Source organism: Periplaneta americana, chromosome 4 (genome assembly GCF_040183065.1).
Source record: "Periplaneta americana isolate PAMFEO1 chromosome 4, P.americana_PAMFEO1_priV1, whole genome shotgun sequence".
NCBI lineage: Eukaryota > Metazoa > Arthropoda > Insecta > Blattodea > Blattidae > Periplaneta > Periplaneta americana.
Genome location: NC_091120.1, coordinates 163,069,865 through 163,086,874, shown reverse-complemented (window position 1 = coordinate 163,086,874; position 17,010 = coordinate 163,069,865). Strand labels below are relative to the sequence as shown.

Sequence of the window (17,010 nt, the reverse complement as noted above, 5' to 3'; positions counted from 1 at the left end):
GTGAGATTTAGATGATGTGTCATCTGACGGCTAAAATGTACAGGGGCTCCGTCATGCTTGAAGAACATACCATCCTTGTAGCTAAGAGAACTACAAACAGATGTTTCTCTACACTTATTACGAACAGTACTGTACTCAAGAGATCTCAGAAGATCGACACGTACTATTTCTTTGTTCCTAGTCAATAGTACGTAGTTATTTGTCCTTCCTTCATATGTATCATTTTGTTAAGCTTGTTATGCGTAAAATTCAAACAACTGCATATTCACACCGATTGAAAATTGGACACATGTTTATATTAACTTTTTTACTCAGAATAGCCTCTAAAATATTTACTATAGCTTCTGAATCAACCTGTATATCATGTTGGAACCTGAAAGCAGCTTAGAAACGGTGGACAACTGAAGTTACAATACTTTGTTGGAAACATAACATTTTTCTAAACACAAACACCCTTAGAGATCAGAAAATTCACAATTATTGTCAATACCACTAGTCACTCTAAAACAGTATAACCCACGAATATTTCCCACTATCATCTTTGTACACTCACAATTCCATTTAGATTCGAGTATAACTGAATTCACTATTTATAGATTGAAAAGTCAACACTCATTCCATTTAGTTTACGAAACACCTATTAAATACTACGACGAAATGCTTTTCTTACCGAAAATAAAACCTTCGCAACGTGCGTACACAAATGGAAAAGACACTGTAGCACATACGAACACAAATAGAATCAAAGCAGGTAAAGCTGCAAAGCTCAACGTCCGCTCAAAACCTTGGGGTTTCATCACGTGTAACACAACACTCACAGCCTCTGTCTGAGGCATCGAACACGTGTAGTTCCCCGAGTCCTGAGGTCGTGCCTCAGGAATCACCAACTCCACAACACCTTTCACCGGATCTCTTGTTATCACATTACTTCCTGTTCTGTCATCATCAATGACACACCCATCTTTGGCCCAGTTGGTGTAGAAGATCCATGGTCCTTCTCTTTTTGGAACTGAAGCGCAGACAAGTTTCACCCTCTGTCCATTTCGGGCTGAAATCTCTGAGCCTTGAAGGATATGTGCTCTGTATTCCACAACATTAAGTCTGATATACTGATTCACTGGGAGAGCAGGTACACGGCAGCTGTAGACTCCAGAATCTTCCTCTTGAGTCTCCTCTATTTGAAGCATCCACTCGTTGGAATACCGGAAGTAGTAAGGCACGAATCTTCTATCATCCACCACTCTGTCCATGTTAGCTGTAAGAACACGTTTATCCCTGAGACGCACCCACGTGATAGGTCCTTTGTATGATTTGTGCAAATGACAACTCAGGTGGGCAGGTGTTCCTTTGACAGCGTTGATTGTTCTGAAAATAATGTGTTCTTCCCTGTCGATATTCGATGAAGGATTTAGTGTTTCCGAAGCTGTGGAAACGATGACGTTTGTAACGCACAAGGATAGGAGAACTGTAACGCAATGACGCCGCATGGCTGATGTCGCAATGAGAAGCTGTCGTCTGGTGTGGAATGTGGAGAAGTGATACTCTATGCCCTGAAAGGTTTAATAAAGTTTAATGGAAATGATGTCAATTGGGATGTAAAAAAATAATGCTCGAGTTTGCGGTTTATTTTCCTTATTAGCGGTTAGGGATGGCCAAATGGTACTCCTGGCGTTTGAAGCAAATATTACGTATATTTAGAAACAATAGAAACATGGATCTTGATTCTATAACAAATTATTATTTCAAATTTTCAAGAGTTTACAAGCATTATTTGATACTGTGAACGCGTTACTTCTGATGCAAGATTTCTTTTTTCCATTTTGCACATGCCATAGATAGAGATATCCAAAGTTTCGGAGATAAACTGCTTTGTTTACATGGAGACGAAGATAGACCAAAGCGTTTCTGTATTTTTCACTTGCACGAGTTCCACTCTTTCAGGGGCGAGCTAAAGTTTCTCTGTATATTTTATATTTTATGTTACGATTATTAGCAAAATAATAAATAAATAAATAAATAAATAAATAAATAAATAAATAAATAAATAAATAAATAAATAAACGGGGAATATTCCAAGTACAGTCTTATGGAAATCAAAATGTTCAGAGATGGGATTATCTTTAGATAATATAACTCATAGGTACTCTTTCATTTTGCAAGCAAGTTTATAGCAATTTCAAAAAAGTGGAAAATGTAAAAGCCTAGAGAACATAAATATCAAAATGTTTTATACGAAAGCTGTTTGGAGAAATAAAAATTGAATTATGGTTTATTTAACGACGCACGCAACTGCAGAGATTATATCAGTGTCGCCGGCGTGCAGAAATTTTGTCCTGCAGGAGTTTTTTACATGCCAGTAAATCTACTGACATGAGTCTGTCGCATTTAAACACACTTAAATACCATCGACCTGGGCCGGGATCAAACCCGCAACCTCAGGAATAGAAGGCCCCGTTTGGAGATATATCATACAATATGATACCAGTGTTCGAAAAAAAGTTTATTATTCAGGTATACAGAATGTGACAGTAAACTTAACTTTTTAATGGCACCCTATATTAAAATTTACATAGGTATTTCGAATCTCTATTAAATTTTACGTATAAATGTGAAGAAATTTTACCCATTCATTCGTTTCATATCTTTTTTTTTTATTTTTAGTGGGTTATTTTACGACGCTTTATCAACAGCTTAGGTTATTTAGCGTCTGAATGAGACGAAAGTGATAATGCCGGTGAAATGAGTCCGGGGTCCAGCACCGAAAGTTACCCAGCATTTGCTGATATTGGGTTGAGGGAAAACCCCGGAAAAAACCTCAACCAGGTAACTTGCCCCGACCGGGAATCGAACCCGGGCCACCTGGTTTCTCCGCCAGACGCGCTAGCCGTTACTCCACAGGTGTGGACGTTCACATCTTTTAACTGTTTATTAAACTTATTTCGTGTACTTCAAACTTGAGACAAATAAGTAAGTAAAATGATCAGTAGGCCATAAAAGCAGTGGTGTATTTCTAAACAAAAAAAAAAAAAAACATTCCCTGGCTCTGGGATTGTAGTACCAGTAGTAGTCTCCGTCGTTATCATTATCATCATCATTATCACCATTTCCGCAGAAATACTTATGGAATGTCAGACGTAAGTACATGGATTCGAAGCCAGAGACAGAACTTATCAGGTCTGTGAAATAGAAATCACTATTAAACTGTTTAAATGAAGAAAATATGACTTCTTATAATTGCAACATTTGACGATAATGTGAAAATTATGTAAAGTGACCTTGAGCCTCCTGGTCTCGAAAAATAGTAGCCTGGCGCCACCAGGACCCGTCAGGCCTGAAATATACTGAAAAAGAAAACACTATGACTAATCAAACTTTACAATAGATGCTTAAAATGAGAACCATTCAGACCAACCAATGTCCCAGTCTATCACGGAATCAGTACATTGTCTTTCTCATAGTTACACGACATACCTACAATTTACTGATTGCGTGATAGACTGGGACATTGTTTGGTTGTGAATGGTTCTCATTTTGAGCATAAGTGGTAGTTTGGTTAGTCATAGTGTTTTGTTTAGTTTTTTGGCCTACTGAACATTATTTTACATACTTATTTGTCTCAACTCCACGAAACAAGTTTAATGAATAGTTAAAACACATCAAACATGTGAATGGGTAAAATTTCTACACATTTCATGTAACTTTAGTATAGGGTCATTCATTTAGTGTTCTTCCCAAGGGCAAGTCTTTCACTGCAAACCCAGCTTTCTCCAATCTTCCCTATTTTCTGCCTTCCTCTTCGTTTCCTCATATATCTCTTAATGTTGTCTATGATCTGATATATTTTTATACCCCGAACTCTTCTCCCGTTCACCATTCCTTCCAGTGCATCCTTCAGTAGGCAGTTTCTTTTCAGCCAGTGACCCAATCAATTCCTTTTCCTCTTCCTGATCAATTTCAGCATCATTCTTTCTTAAACCACTCTTTCCAACACAGCTTCATTTCTTAATCTGTCTGTTCACTTCACACGTTCCATTCTTCTCCATATCCACATTTAAAATGCTTCTCTTCATTTCGTCGTAATGTTCATGTTTCTGCTCCATACAATGCCACACTCCATACAAAGGACTTCACTAGTCTCTTCCTTTGTTCTTTTTTTCAGAGGTGTACAGAAAATGCTCCTTTTTCTATTAAAAACTTCCTTTGCCATTGCTATCCTCCTTTTGACTTTCTGGCAGCAGCTCATGTTACTGCTTATAGTACACCCAAGTATTTAAAGCTGTCCACTTGCTCTACTGCCTCATTTAAAATTCACAAGTTTCTTCTGTATTTTTCTTCCTATGACCTACCATGCGGCAAAACATTCTCCCTAATTTAAAGTTTAAATAAAAAACAGATGGCTCAAAATAAGTAAAAATTATTAATATGAATGGTATCTTAACAGTGGGAATTTTTCATTTTTTTGAATAACATGTCTGTCAAGTGGTGTCCTTCTCTATCAATGCTTTGTTGAATGCGACTGCGGAAATTCTCATCACTCTGACTAGCATTTCTTGTGGAATAAGATCAATTTTTTCCTGTATTGCATTTCTTAGGTCTGGCAAAGTCCTCGGGCGATGTTTGAACCCTCAGCTTTAAGATGCTCCCACAGCAGGGTGTAAGGTCTGGTAATCGTGCTGGCCAGGGGACGTCGCAACGTGAAGAAATTAAGCGTCCAGGAAACATCTGTGTCAGGACTTGAAGAGAAATCTGAGCTGTGTGAGAGGTGGCTCCGTCCTGCTGAAACCATACCTGGTCAATCTGCAGCGCATTGGGTCTTGGTGCCAAAAAATTGTTGATCACAAAAGTGTACCGCTCAGAGTTTACTGTCACAGTAGCACCATCCTCTTCAAAAAAGTAAGGACCAAGTATCCCGACTCTTGCAACCGCGCACCATACAGTAACACGGTCATTATGTAGAGGTTTTTCATGTAGTTCACGAGGGTTCTGTCCACTCTAATATCGGAAATTTTGATGATACATGCATCCCGATAAGTGAAAATGTGTAATGCAGATACTGAAGATGCTGTCGTTCTTTTTAGTGATGAAGCACGATCACCAGACCTTGCACATTGCGATTTTTTTTCTATGGGGGCATCTTAAGGCTGAGGTGTTCAAACATCGGCCGAGAACTTTTCCAGACCTAAGAAATGTATTACGGGAAGAAATTGGTCTTATTCCTCAAGAAATGCTAACTTAGAGCGATGCAGAATTTCCGAAGTCGCATTCAACAATGCATTAATAGTGAAGGACATCACTTGAGAGACACGTTATTAAAAAAATGAAAAATTCCCACTGTTAAGACACCATTCATATTAATAATGTTTCCTTATTTTGATCCACCTGTTTTTTATTTAAACTTTAAATTAGGGAGGACGTTTTGCCGCACCCTTTATCTTTATCCCATAATGCTCACAGCTGTCATTTAGCTCCAGTAACATATCTTTTAGTATCATTTCCTCTTCTGCTAACAACGCCATATCATCAACAAATCTCATGTACTTTATTCTTCTTCCTTCTATTATTACTCCTCCCATGTTCTGAAAACAGTTCTTTACTAAATCCTCCAAGTAGATGTTGAATAGGGTAGGTGACAAAAGACATCCTCGACGTACTTCTCTCATAATTTCACTTCTTTCAGACATTTCTTCTGCTATCCTGACTTCCACTCGTCAGTATAGGGTAAAGTAAATTTGCTGTCACACTCGTTTTGTTTGAATAACAAACTTTTTTCGAACATTGGTATTATATTTTATGGTAATCTCCAACAGTTTTTGTATAAAACTTTTTTTTTTGGAAAACTAAAATTTAAGACATTATTAGCAATATTCTATACTTATTGTTCACTATGTACATCTGACAATGCGTTAAGTATACCTCTTCATCGAACATCTCGTTATTCATCATCTTTTACAGTATCCACCTCGCGTCAATGGAATTCCCTGTCACAAAGTATTAGGGGCTGCAAGACAATAAACACTTTTAAAAACAGCTTAAAAGATAGCCTTCTTAGCATTTCACTCCAATCATACTGACTTAAACTATCACTGTCTACATTGTTACTCCTTCCTTTAGACACGCATCCTGATAGTGCTGTATTTTCAAAATTGTCTCATAATAATCTCTTTCTATTATCTAACATTATTTGAAATATATTAACATTCTATGTATTTTAGCTTAATTCTGCTACATAGTTTGTATTTCATTGTTTAATTAATAGTTCATAGTATTTATTCAAGAAATTGAACTACAACATCGCATACAGAACAAATAACACTACAAAAACATCTCAACACTCAAACAACACAAACAAATACAACCACACAGGCGTATACAAACTCAAATGTAACACCTGCAACAATTTCTACATAGGACAGACAGGCAGATCATTTCAAACACGGTACAAAGAACAAATCACAGCCATAACAAAATTACAGAACACCTCCACATATGCAGAACACATCACAAATGCCAACCACACCTACAGAGACATCAACACAGACATGGAAATACTGCACATCCAACCAAAAAGCCAGAAACTCAACACACTAGAACAATATGAAATATACACACACACGAAAACACACCCCAACGATATTCTCAACACACAACTAAACTTCAAAACACACACTCTCTTTGACTCTACACAACGAACGCACCCACACAGGAAACAAGAAGCGCCAAGACCAACAACGACCACTTCCGAAGATGACCGAAAATAGGTCCAAACATGTTAACAAGGTACGTTAATATATTTAACACATGAAAGTTCTTATACATATTCCGAAATTTATTTTTATACGCTTAGTTTGTTTTCATCTCTGATCTCAGGTTCTGACCCAAAGATTCTGCCAACGGCGCGCCAATTCTGCGAAGTGTTTACAATATCATCTTCCTAGAAAGCGTTAATTGCGATATACGATTATGTCAACATCACATCTAATAGCGGGTAACTCCCAGCTTGAAGCTCACTCCAACCTTTGATCTCCACACTAAACGCTCAGCGCGATAGCTAATGAATTCCTCATTACTTAATTAACAATAATTTTAATTGGTACATTAAGCACAGAGCAATCTGTTATTTGAAATTTCGTGCATAGCTTCGAAAAGCAGCTTCAACTATTGGCTAATAACACTGAAATATACTTGCCTTGCTGCGACAACACGTAAATAATATACTTCCCGTCATTGTAGGCCTAATACAGACAGTTGCTAGGGTGACGCTTACGAAATTTAATTCTCACTAAAGTGACCTACGGGTTGTTATGACAATGTTTACCAGATATATCTGGACAGCAGTTAAATGTGTAGAGGACAAAACTGTTGAAGTTATACAAATAGTAGTACGTCACAATCCGAGCGTACAAAAAAAAAAAAATAACAATGTTCTCCTGTATCTTCCACTTACATTTTTATGTAATAATTAGACATCGGACTTATATGCAAATGCATATTCAGTTTGTTTTTAATTTTGATTTGGAATTAATTTTTGCAATTCAATTTGGGCTAAAGCAAGGAGATGCACTATCACCTTTACTTTTCAACTTTGCTCTAGAATATGCCATTAGTAAAGTCCAGGATAACAGAGAGGGTTTGGAATTGAACGGGTTACATCAGCTTCTTGTCTATGCGGATGATGTGAATATGTTAGGAGAAAATCCAAAACGATTAGGGAAAACACGGAAATTTTACTTGAAGTAAGTAAAGAGATAGGTCTGGAAGTAAATCCCGAAAAGACAAAGTATATGATTATGTCTCGTGACCAGAATATTGTACGAAATGGAAATATAAAAATTGGAAATTTATCCTTTGAAGAGGCAGAAAAATTCAAATACCTAGGAGCAACAGTAACAAATAAAAATTATACTCGGGAGGAAATTAAACACACAATAAATATGGGAAATGTCTGTTATTATTCCGTTGAGAAGCTTTTATCATCCAGTCTGCTGTCAAAAAATCTGAAAGTTAGAATTTATAAAACAGTTATATTACCAGTTGTTCTATATGGTTGTGAAACTTGGACTCTCTCTTTGAGAGAGGAACACAGGTTAAGGGTGTTTGAGAATAAGGTTCTTAGGAAAATATTTGGGGCTAAGAGGGATGAAGTTACAGGAGAATGGAGAAAGTTACACAACACACAACTGCACGCATTGTATTCTTCACCTGACATAATTAGGAACATTAAATCCAGACGTTTGAGATGGGCAGGGCATGTAGCACGTATGGGCGAATCCAGAAATGCATGTAGAGTGTTAGTTGAGAGGCCGGATGGAAAAAGACCTTTGGGGAGGCCGAGACGTAGATGGGAAGATAATATTAAAATGGATTTGAGGGAGGTGGGATATGATGATAGAAACTGGTTTAATCGTGCTCAGGATAGAGACCGATGGTTGGGCTTATGTGAGGGCGGCAATGAACCTCAGGGTTCCTTAAAAGCCAGTAAGTAAGTAAGTATTATTTTTTGCAATATGTTTCAAGTTGTTTTGTTTATATGTGAAGTTTTATAGTGCATATAATTGCATATTTCCGATGTTCCTGATATTTAATTATTTTTCCATGCATCGAGCATACAATAATACATGTATTTTTTTAATTTTTGATTTTAAAATTAATATTTAAACACATTAGTGACGAGATAATAAAAGTCCTTACTATGGAGACATTTATTATGAGACTCTCCGAGCGCTACTGACAAAATCACGTGGTGATGTTGCTGGGGAATAACATTCCTATTTACAGATGGAAACGAGTGTTTGCGAACTGGAGGAAAAATGGAGTTAGGAGTTACCAATCAGTTACAGCTGCACGAAGAGATAAGATTATGTCACTATCCAGTCCATATCTGTAGTGTAACTGTTAGCGCGTCTGACTGCGAAAACCAGGTGGCCCGGGTTTGAATTCCGGTCGGGGCAAATTACCTGGCTGAGGTTCTTTCCGGGGTTTACCCGCAACCCAATATGAGCAAATACTGGGTAACTATCGGTGCTGGACCCCGGACTCATTTTACCGGAATTAATACCTTCATTTCATTCATACGCTAAATAACCTGAGATGTTCATACAGCGTCGTAAAATAACACACCGAAAAAATCTCCATCCAGCTGAAATCATGCAGTCCTTCTCACTATGGAAGTAACCCGTAAGAAAACGGTCCAGTGTGGTTGCGGCAAAATCACGTATTGTCCATTTCTTTATTTATTCTGCGTCACCATGCAGTTCAAAACTCGCCTCAGTGATGCAGTTAATGCAGTATTGTTCAGTTTTCCGTGAGGTTAAGTTTATGTCATAATGCAAAAAGAAAAATCGTCTAGAATTTCGCTTTTAAAACAGCGGGTTAAATATTGTGGATAGTCTCATTTCATTATAGGCAATAAAGTTATTTTCTGTGTTTTACGCAATAAACAAAATTGCAATTGATAAAAAATTCAGGTAACTCAGCACAAACAGTATCTACCAATCAGTAGGCCTACATTGCAATTAAACAGATAAAAAATACACACAAACAAACACTAGCCTACTGATGTAAGTCCCTTCAACTTCACAAACAAATTAATTTTGTAGTGGTCTATGTGAGCCTCTAATGGCAGCAAGCATAACATGGAATTCGCTCAGTAACAATGTAATCCGTAGTTTCTTGGAAAAGTGTTGTAATTGTGTTATTCCTGACGAATTTACCATGAGAAAAAATTATCTAGACAGCTATTATCGCTTAGCAATTAAAGAAATTCGGAACCAATTAAAGGACTCTCTTGCGTATGAAGTGATAGATGAAACTACAGACATCTGTGGCCATCATGTGGCAAATTTTCTTGAAGGCAAAATATGTTAAGATGAGCCAAGAAAACAGTACTTGATTGCTTGTAGGGCTTAAAAAAAAACAGAAAAAATAAACAAATCATTGCACTGTTATTCGCTTTGTAAACAACGCTCTGAAAGTACTGTCGCCAGAAGGAGGCAGTGAAAACAAATTTCGGACTCTGCTTTCAGATGCTGCAGACTTACTAAAGGCTTTACCAATAACCAAAAATGTATTTAAAAATAAGCTTAAGGACTTTACTAATAGACGGTAGTAGGGGATACCCGGGCAAAATGAATAACCCGGGCAAAGAGAATAATGCATATTTCTTAGAAACGCCAACAGGTAGCGCTTTCTGCTATGTTGGGGAAGAATCCCAACCAGATTTTGCTGCTGGAACTGACTTGTCATCATTCTAGCTAGTGCGAGAAGAAGTCATAGCGTGTTTGAAGAAAATTGACTGTTTTCTTAAAATATTTCAAGGTAAGAGAAACAAATGTAAAACACACAATACTGTAGAAACTTTTTGTTATGTGATAGTAATATATAGGCGATACGATTACTTCTAAAGTGCCGTACTTACGAAGAAGATTATTGATGTTTATGTTTGTATCACCTTAAATGAAAAGCGAAATGGCGTCTGCGGGCAAAGTGGATAACTTATCCTCTTTGCCCTGCCACCTTTATTTAACTATATAAGTGTTAGCAGTATTTTTGTTTGTATTTGTCTATTGTAATAAAGCGTGTTAGATCATTTTACATAGTGGAGGCATTAAGTCACACTAATTAAATTATAAATGAGTAACACTGATCTTAATTTTTACTTAAAAAGGTCGTAATGTGTTTTCAGATGGTTTAATTTTTCAAGAGGAAGACGGAACAAGCCAAATGGTCTGAAGAATCCATGAAGAAAGCACTTGAAGAAATAAAGTCTTCCAATCATTGGTTCTGCTATCTGCCCATACAACCATAACGTGTTTGTTGATGAAGATTTTGCTCCAGATCAACTTACAGATCGCCCACTTGAGATAGAAATAAGCGAAACGACAGTTGACTCAGATTTAACAAATTCTGCGATGCCAGCTTCTTTAGCGGCTGAAGAAACAGTTAATGCTCACTCAGAATCAACCACCTCTGTGATGTCGTTATCTTCAGAGATTGCAGGAATATTGAAGACATCAATTGCACTCAGATTTTCAGTTCCGGTTACACCAAAACCCTCAAAATCGTAAGCAAGAGAATCCAAGTCAGTTCTTTTGATTTAGATCAGTGCCAGAAGTAGATGCTCGAAAGATACGAGGTAAACAAAGAAAATGTCAGCGCTCTGAAGTTCTTACATCTATACCGATTAAAGACGTTGAAAGAGAAGTACCTTATGGGCAGGAGCAAGAGCAGACTTGTTAAAATTTGTATTTTGTACTAATCTAACGTGCTGTAATGGGCTGTAAATAGCATATCCTATCGTCTAATATAACTCATTAACATCGTGCTTATGGGTTGACTTAATTTTATTATCAGTGAATAAAAATTAAATAGAAATGTGAAAATGTTATAGGGATATTCACTTTGCCCGGGTTAATTGTCCGCTTTGCCCGTGTACCTGGGCAAAGCGAATAATTAACTATATTTTCTTTCTCAAATCATATCACTGTCCGTAGGTACGAGAAACGAACTGCTGTTTTCTATATATGTGGACAACATCTGTCACAACCAATGTCAAGAAGATTTTATTTCGGGAGCACAAAAATATAGCCTGTGTCAGTGTTTGTTCTTAGCTTATCCGCTTTGCCCGGGTTTCCCCTATATTATACACACTATTTAAAGGATGTAATTGATATTTTGTTATTTAAAGTGTTGTATCAGTGAAGAAGTGTGTTGTGTCAGTGAAGTGTGTTGTGTAAGTGAAGTGTGTTTCTGTCAGTGAACTTTCATAGTTTATAGTGGCAGTGCAAAGTATTTGATCAATGAAATGGTTTTTAAGTGTTAGTGAAATCAGGATAGAATCAGTGAAATGTGTCGTAGTTCCAGCACAGTGAGTGAGTTGTCAGCGAATTGGGTGTAGTGCTGAAAGATACGGTACGGTACTTGTGCAGGTATGAACATACCATTCTCGTGGGTTTTAGTTCGAACTTAGATTTGAGATACAAATTAGATTTACTTTAAAAGTTATTTTAAGTGATCGTGCTTCATTTAATTTAGGATGCTCCCTATTATTATTATTATTATTAATTTATTATTAATTGTATTTTTTATTAAATTGTGGTTATTATTAATTGTCATTACTGAGTGTATACCGGCTGTATACCCATTTGCAGTGTGAATAAATACATACATGCATTACATACACACATAATAAATACATACATGTATATATACATATATATAGATTTAAAATACAAATTAGATGTACTTTAAATGTTATTTTAAGTGATCGTGCTTCATTTAATTTAGGATGCTCCCTATTATTATTATTATTATTATTATTATTATTATTAATTTATTATTAATTGTATTTTTATTAAACTTTGTTTATTATTAATTGTCATTACTGAGTGTAATTAGTTACCACTGCTACTGGGTGTACACCCATTTACAGTGTGAATAAATACATGCATTACATACACACATAATAAATAAATACATACATACCGGTAAATGTATATATACTGTATATATACATGTTGAGAGCTGCTTCAGCTTTGAAAGTATTTTCTCCCAACTCATCCATGTTACGTGTATTGTGAATGGACTTCATAAGAGAAGGGGAAGACACAAGGGAAAGTTTTCCTAATATGAACAATTTGATATCCAGCACCAAGACGATATTTATTAAAGCTCCATCCAGACTTAGTGCTTACAAAGAGAAATTTCCAGACCTCGCATTAGTCCCAGAGCTAATACTTAACCTTGGGATACGTGGATTGAAGTTGCTCTCTTCTATTCAGATTATTTCAATTCAGTTAAAGAATTCGTGGGTGCGCTAAATGCAACTGAAGTTTTGTCAATTCAGCGTAGACAGAATATTTTTATTAGTGAATATTTGCAAAGAGATTTGGCTGTAATCCAAGCATATTTCAAAGTTATATGCTGAAGCCACAAAAAAAAAAAAAAAACTCGAAAAAATGTGGTTTGTCTTTACATGGATCTTCATCAATCCTCAAGAGGGTTCAGAGCAAACTTCAGAGTGCTACTGTAAAGTATGAAGAAAAATTAAGTGATAAATTGTGCAGTGTTTTAGAGAGAAATCCTGACATTAAAGTTTTGTGTTCTGTGGATAAATATCTTCAAGGTGAAAACATTGTGCTTCCAGAAAAAATTTCCGCAGAGTTAGAAAGTGTTTTCAAAATTTGTCAAATAACATCTGCAGACGTGGAAAGGTCCTTCTCAGCATACAAATTGTGTTAAGTGATAAATATCATAAACTTCCCCTGAGCTTTCGGAGAAAATAATTATTGTGTACTACAGCTTAACCCTTAAATTGGCAAGTATCCTATAGGATACAACAGGTTATAGGCTAAATGCTATAATTTTAATAGAACAATAGAAAAAAAATTGGTAAGACAATTACAATTTCACAATACTATAATATTGCACAATTATTTATTTATTTATTTATTTATTTATTTATTTATTTCTTCCTGTAACCACTACAGGTTGCCATTGACAAAGAGTACCATGATACAATAAATAAAGTAAATGCCTTGAGGCGTGGTGATACATTGTTTGTTAGAATGAAAAACAACAATTTGAATCAGATTGAAACACATGATAATGAACGAAGTAACGTCAAGGAAATGCAAATTAATCATGGTCCATATGTATGATGCCTGAAATAGTAATATGCGTTACAAGAGCGGTGTGTTGAAGTTTTCATGTTCGAGAAAAAGTTTGAAAAAGCGAAACGTAGTTGAGCTTTTTCAATTTCCGAGAATTGAAAGAAAACATACCGCTCGTGTATCGTACATTATTTTGTGCGAAGATCGTTTATTACATACCAGAAAGAGGAATTTCTAATTAGTTGCAATGAAATCTCCATCTTGGTTTCTGTTCAATGACGGCAAATTTGCAAAACAAAAATATCTATCTTCAACATTGTTGCTTTAACATGTTTTCTGTGTTTACTATACTCCAGCAGGCCGTGACATGCGTCTGTCTTTTTTTCCCCCAGTCTATAAATGCGAACTTAAAACAAACGGTAAGGTTATGTAATGATTTATTTGTCATTTTAATATTTTAACAATATTATTTATATAACATATTGCAGTAATAACATCGGCAAGTTTAATTTTGCCGGTCTTGTTGATTTTTTCACGGCTTCCTTAATGTTACTTGCATCACGAATGTAGTGGAGTTGTGGAGTTTACTTAATTTTTGCAAATATTTAAAAACAATAATTAACAGTGCAATTTAGGTGAAATTGGAGTGGTAAGTTTCCAATTTATAATTATTACTATATTGAACGTCTCTAAAAATAATATGTTAAAAGCCTAAAGCAGTAAAATCAATATGTCACTTAAACGGTAAGAAGAGGGAAATTGTTATGTGTGTTAGGTTGGGAATACTGAATGTGGAATTTTACACTTTCCGCGGATTGGTTTTGTGCGGAAACCAAGCAAATACGCATGATCTCGCACAAATAGCTATTGATCCTTTGAGTGCTGCAATTGTTAGATCTCTTAAAACATCTTTATGCAGGCCAAAAGATTCACAGATGTCGACTAGGAACTGGGGTATGGTCCCACGGGCTTCTATCATTGCGATAGTTGTTTTCTTTACAGTCCGACATGGTTTAATAAACTATTGTGAGAAATTAAGTTTTGCCAATTTAAGGTTAAATTACAATTTTATAACAACCACTACAATGTCTAAGGACGAATGTACATTATAAGTAAAAAAAAAATGCATAAGCCTAGTTTTTAGTGGATGTTTAGTGCAAATTTTTGAGATTGTAGAGCTTGACGATTTTGACAGCTTAAATGCACACAGATTTTAAATATTTTTAGTGCATATAAATCCGATGTCTAATAATGAGAATGGGAAATAAGCTTCTCTTTTTTTTTTTTTTCATATGTTGTGAAGTGAAACAAAAAAATAAGAAATTTTTATGAAAAGTCAAAGAGTAAAGTGAATTAAAATAAAATGTTTTCGTGTATTTTACTTTCTGCATTTCAATAATGAAAACAAATATATTCATTAAGTTTTATTGAAGGAGAACGATTTTCGCTTATTTCACAACTTACTTTTATTTGCGAAGAAACTTCGATTCAGTCTGGAAACTACAATTGATAACCTCTACTGAGCGCTGCCATTCCTGAGATGATTGTAGCAGTAGAGTCCAGTTTTATTGATCCCCATGTTTCAATCGGTGACATAAGTGTCCTATATATTACATTTATAGCACTTGTAGCAGCAATTTTATTATAAGAATGGACAAACATTAACTTTTACGACAGAATAACTGAAGTTATAGAATCCATTATTTTGTACCGAAGCAACACAACATAAAATACGCACACATTCTTAATTCAATTCTCATTAATTGTAATTTAATAGCAGTAACTATCTGAGTGGAACAGAGGTAAATGTTAGAGACAGAATTCAAGCTTTGGAAAGCCGTCTAAACAAAGACAAATCTCTCCTATCTGGAAATCTCCACATGTATTCAATGTAAATACTCACATGTTCAATTTATCGGTTGTCCTATATAGTTATGAAACTTGGACTCTCACTTTGAGAGAGGAACAGAGGTTAAGAGTGTTCGAGAATAAGGTGCTCAGGAAAATATTTGGGGCTAAGAGGGATGAAGTTACATGGAGAATGGAGAAATGTTACGTTTATCAAGTAAAATAGTGTTAAAATTTAGGATAGAATTATTAGTATTTTTTCCGAGAAAATTATTAATTTGGTATACGGTATTGTCGAGGAACAACTTACAGAACTCCGTTGGTTTGCGCATGCGTCAATCTTAAAGAGTGACACTATATACTATTCACCTCCCCCTTCCTAATTGTCAACCAATAAGGAGAGAAGGCGGTACTCACGTAGACTTCCAATGAAGTAGAATATTTTCGCACTTATTACACTTAGTAATAACTACAAAAGTAGTAGTCAGATTCTAATAAGGAAAAAAGCATGTTGAAGAGTATTTTTTGCAGGTTTCTAAGATGTTTGAGTCGCCGCAATATACATATGTAAGACTTCTTAATTGAGGTTTGTTTAATATTACTGTAGTGTGGGAAAATATGTTTTTGAAGTGGAAAATCAATCAACGATGACTTTTTTCCTTGAAAAGATAAGTAGGTAGTTGCAGTGTATGAAATCGTCTAAATACTGGTACATTATACTTTAGGTTGAAAAAAAAAACATCTTAATAGAATTGAGTCTACAAGATATTATCACTTGTTAAAAGTTTAAGTCTGACTGCTCAAAGTCCGTCACGTAGCGTGCGCGTACATAAACATTATTTATCTTCAAAATCCAACAGTGATTTAAAAATTAGCATTTATTGTTTTGATTGGTTTCATTTACTTAAAGGCCAGACTAAAATATTTAATCAGTTGCCTCCAGTCTTTGCAAATGGATTTTTGTAACAAAATTCCTTCTTAACGTAAAGGAACTCTTCTGTCGCCGCCTTTTCGCAGAATATAGAAAAGACAAGTGGCAGAAATGTGTTGATCACGTTAAAAATAACTAAGAACAATATTTTACTAGTGCTAATGTAATAGACAGTGAAACTGACAGAATAATTTCGTTAGAAGTTTAAGTGATAGCAGTGATGCATCGGATAACTTGTCAATCAGTGCGACAATGCTTCAGACGAAAGACTCCGCCTCCAGCGTAGCGGTAAGGTTTAGTAACCTCCTACAGCGGAGTTTTGGCAGTTGTTAACATATAGAATATTTTGTTGTACTTTATCCAAGGAATAAGCTGTTAAAATCTGCATAGATATATTATTTGTTTCGTGTATGTAAGCTTTTAGCGTTGCCTTAGTAAAGGTCTGTGGGATTTAGTCAATGAAGCGAGAGATCATAAACATAGTTTGTTTCTGGTAATACAGGTATTTTAATTATTGCCAATAAAAATCGAACCTTCAGCATACAGTAATTAGTTACAATGGAACATTGGATGGATGAAAAACGTGTGTTTGCTATAGAGGCATATTACAAAAATGAGATAGTT

General features: G+C 35.5%; 1 protein-coding gene and 1 long non-coding RNA gene across 3 annotated transcripts in view; both read right to left on the bottom strand.

Annotated features, from left to right (window-relative positions):
- The window catches only part of LOC138698379 (glutamate receptor ionotropic, kainate 2-like), a 1,224,444-nt gene that overhangs the window by 562,322 nt on the left and 645,112 nt on the right, over nt 1-17,010 (bottom strand). The gene's annotated exons all lie outside the window — the stretch shown is intronic.
- LOC138698381 (uncharacterized) lies at nt 567-6,799 on the bottom strand. The gene is made up of 2 exons (XR_011331856.1): nt 6,696-6,799; nt 567-1,550 (listed from the first exon to the last, which is right to left on the bottom strand). It is a non-coding gene; the product is annotated as an uncharacterized lncRNA (long non-coding RNA).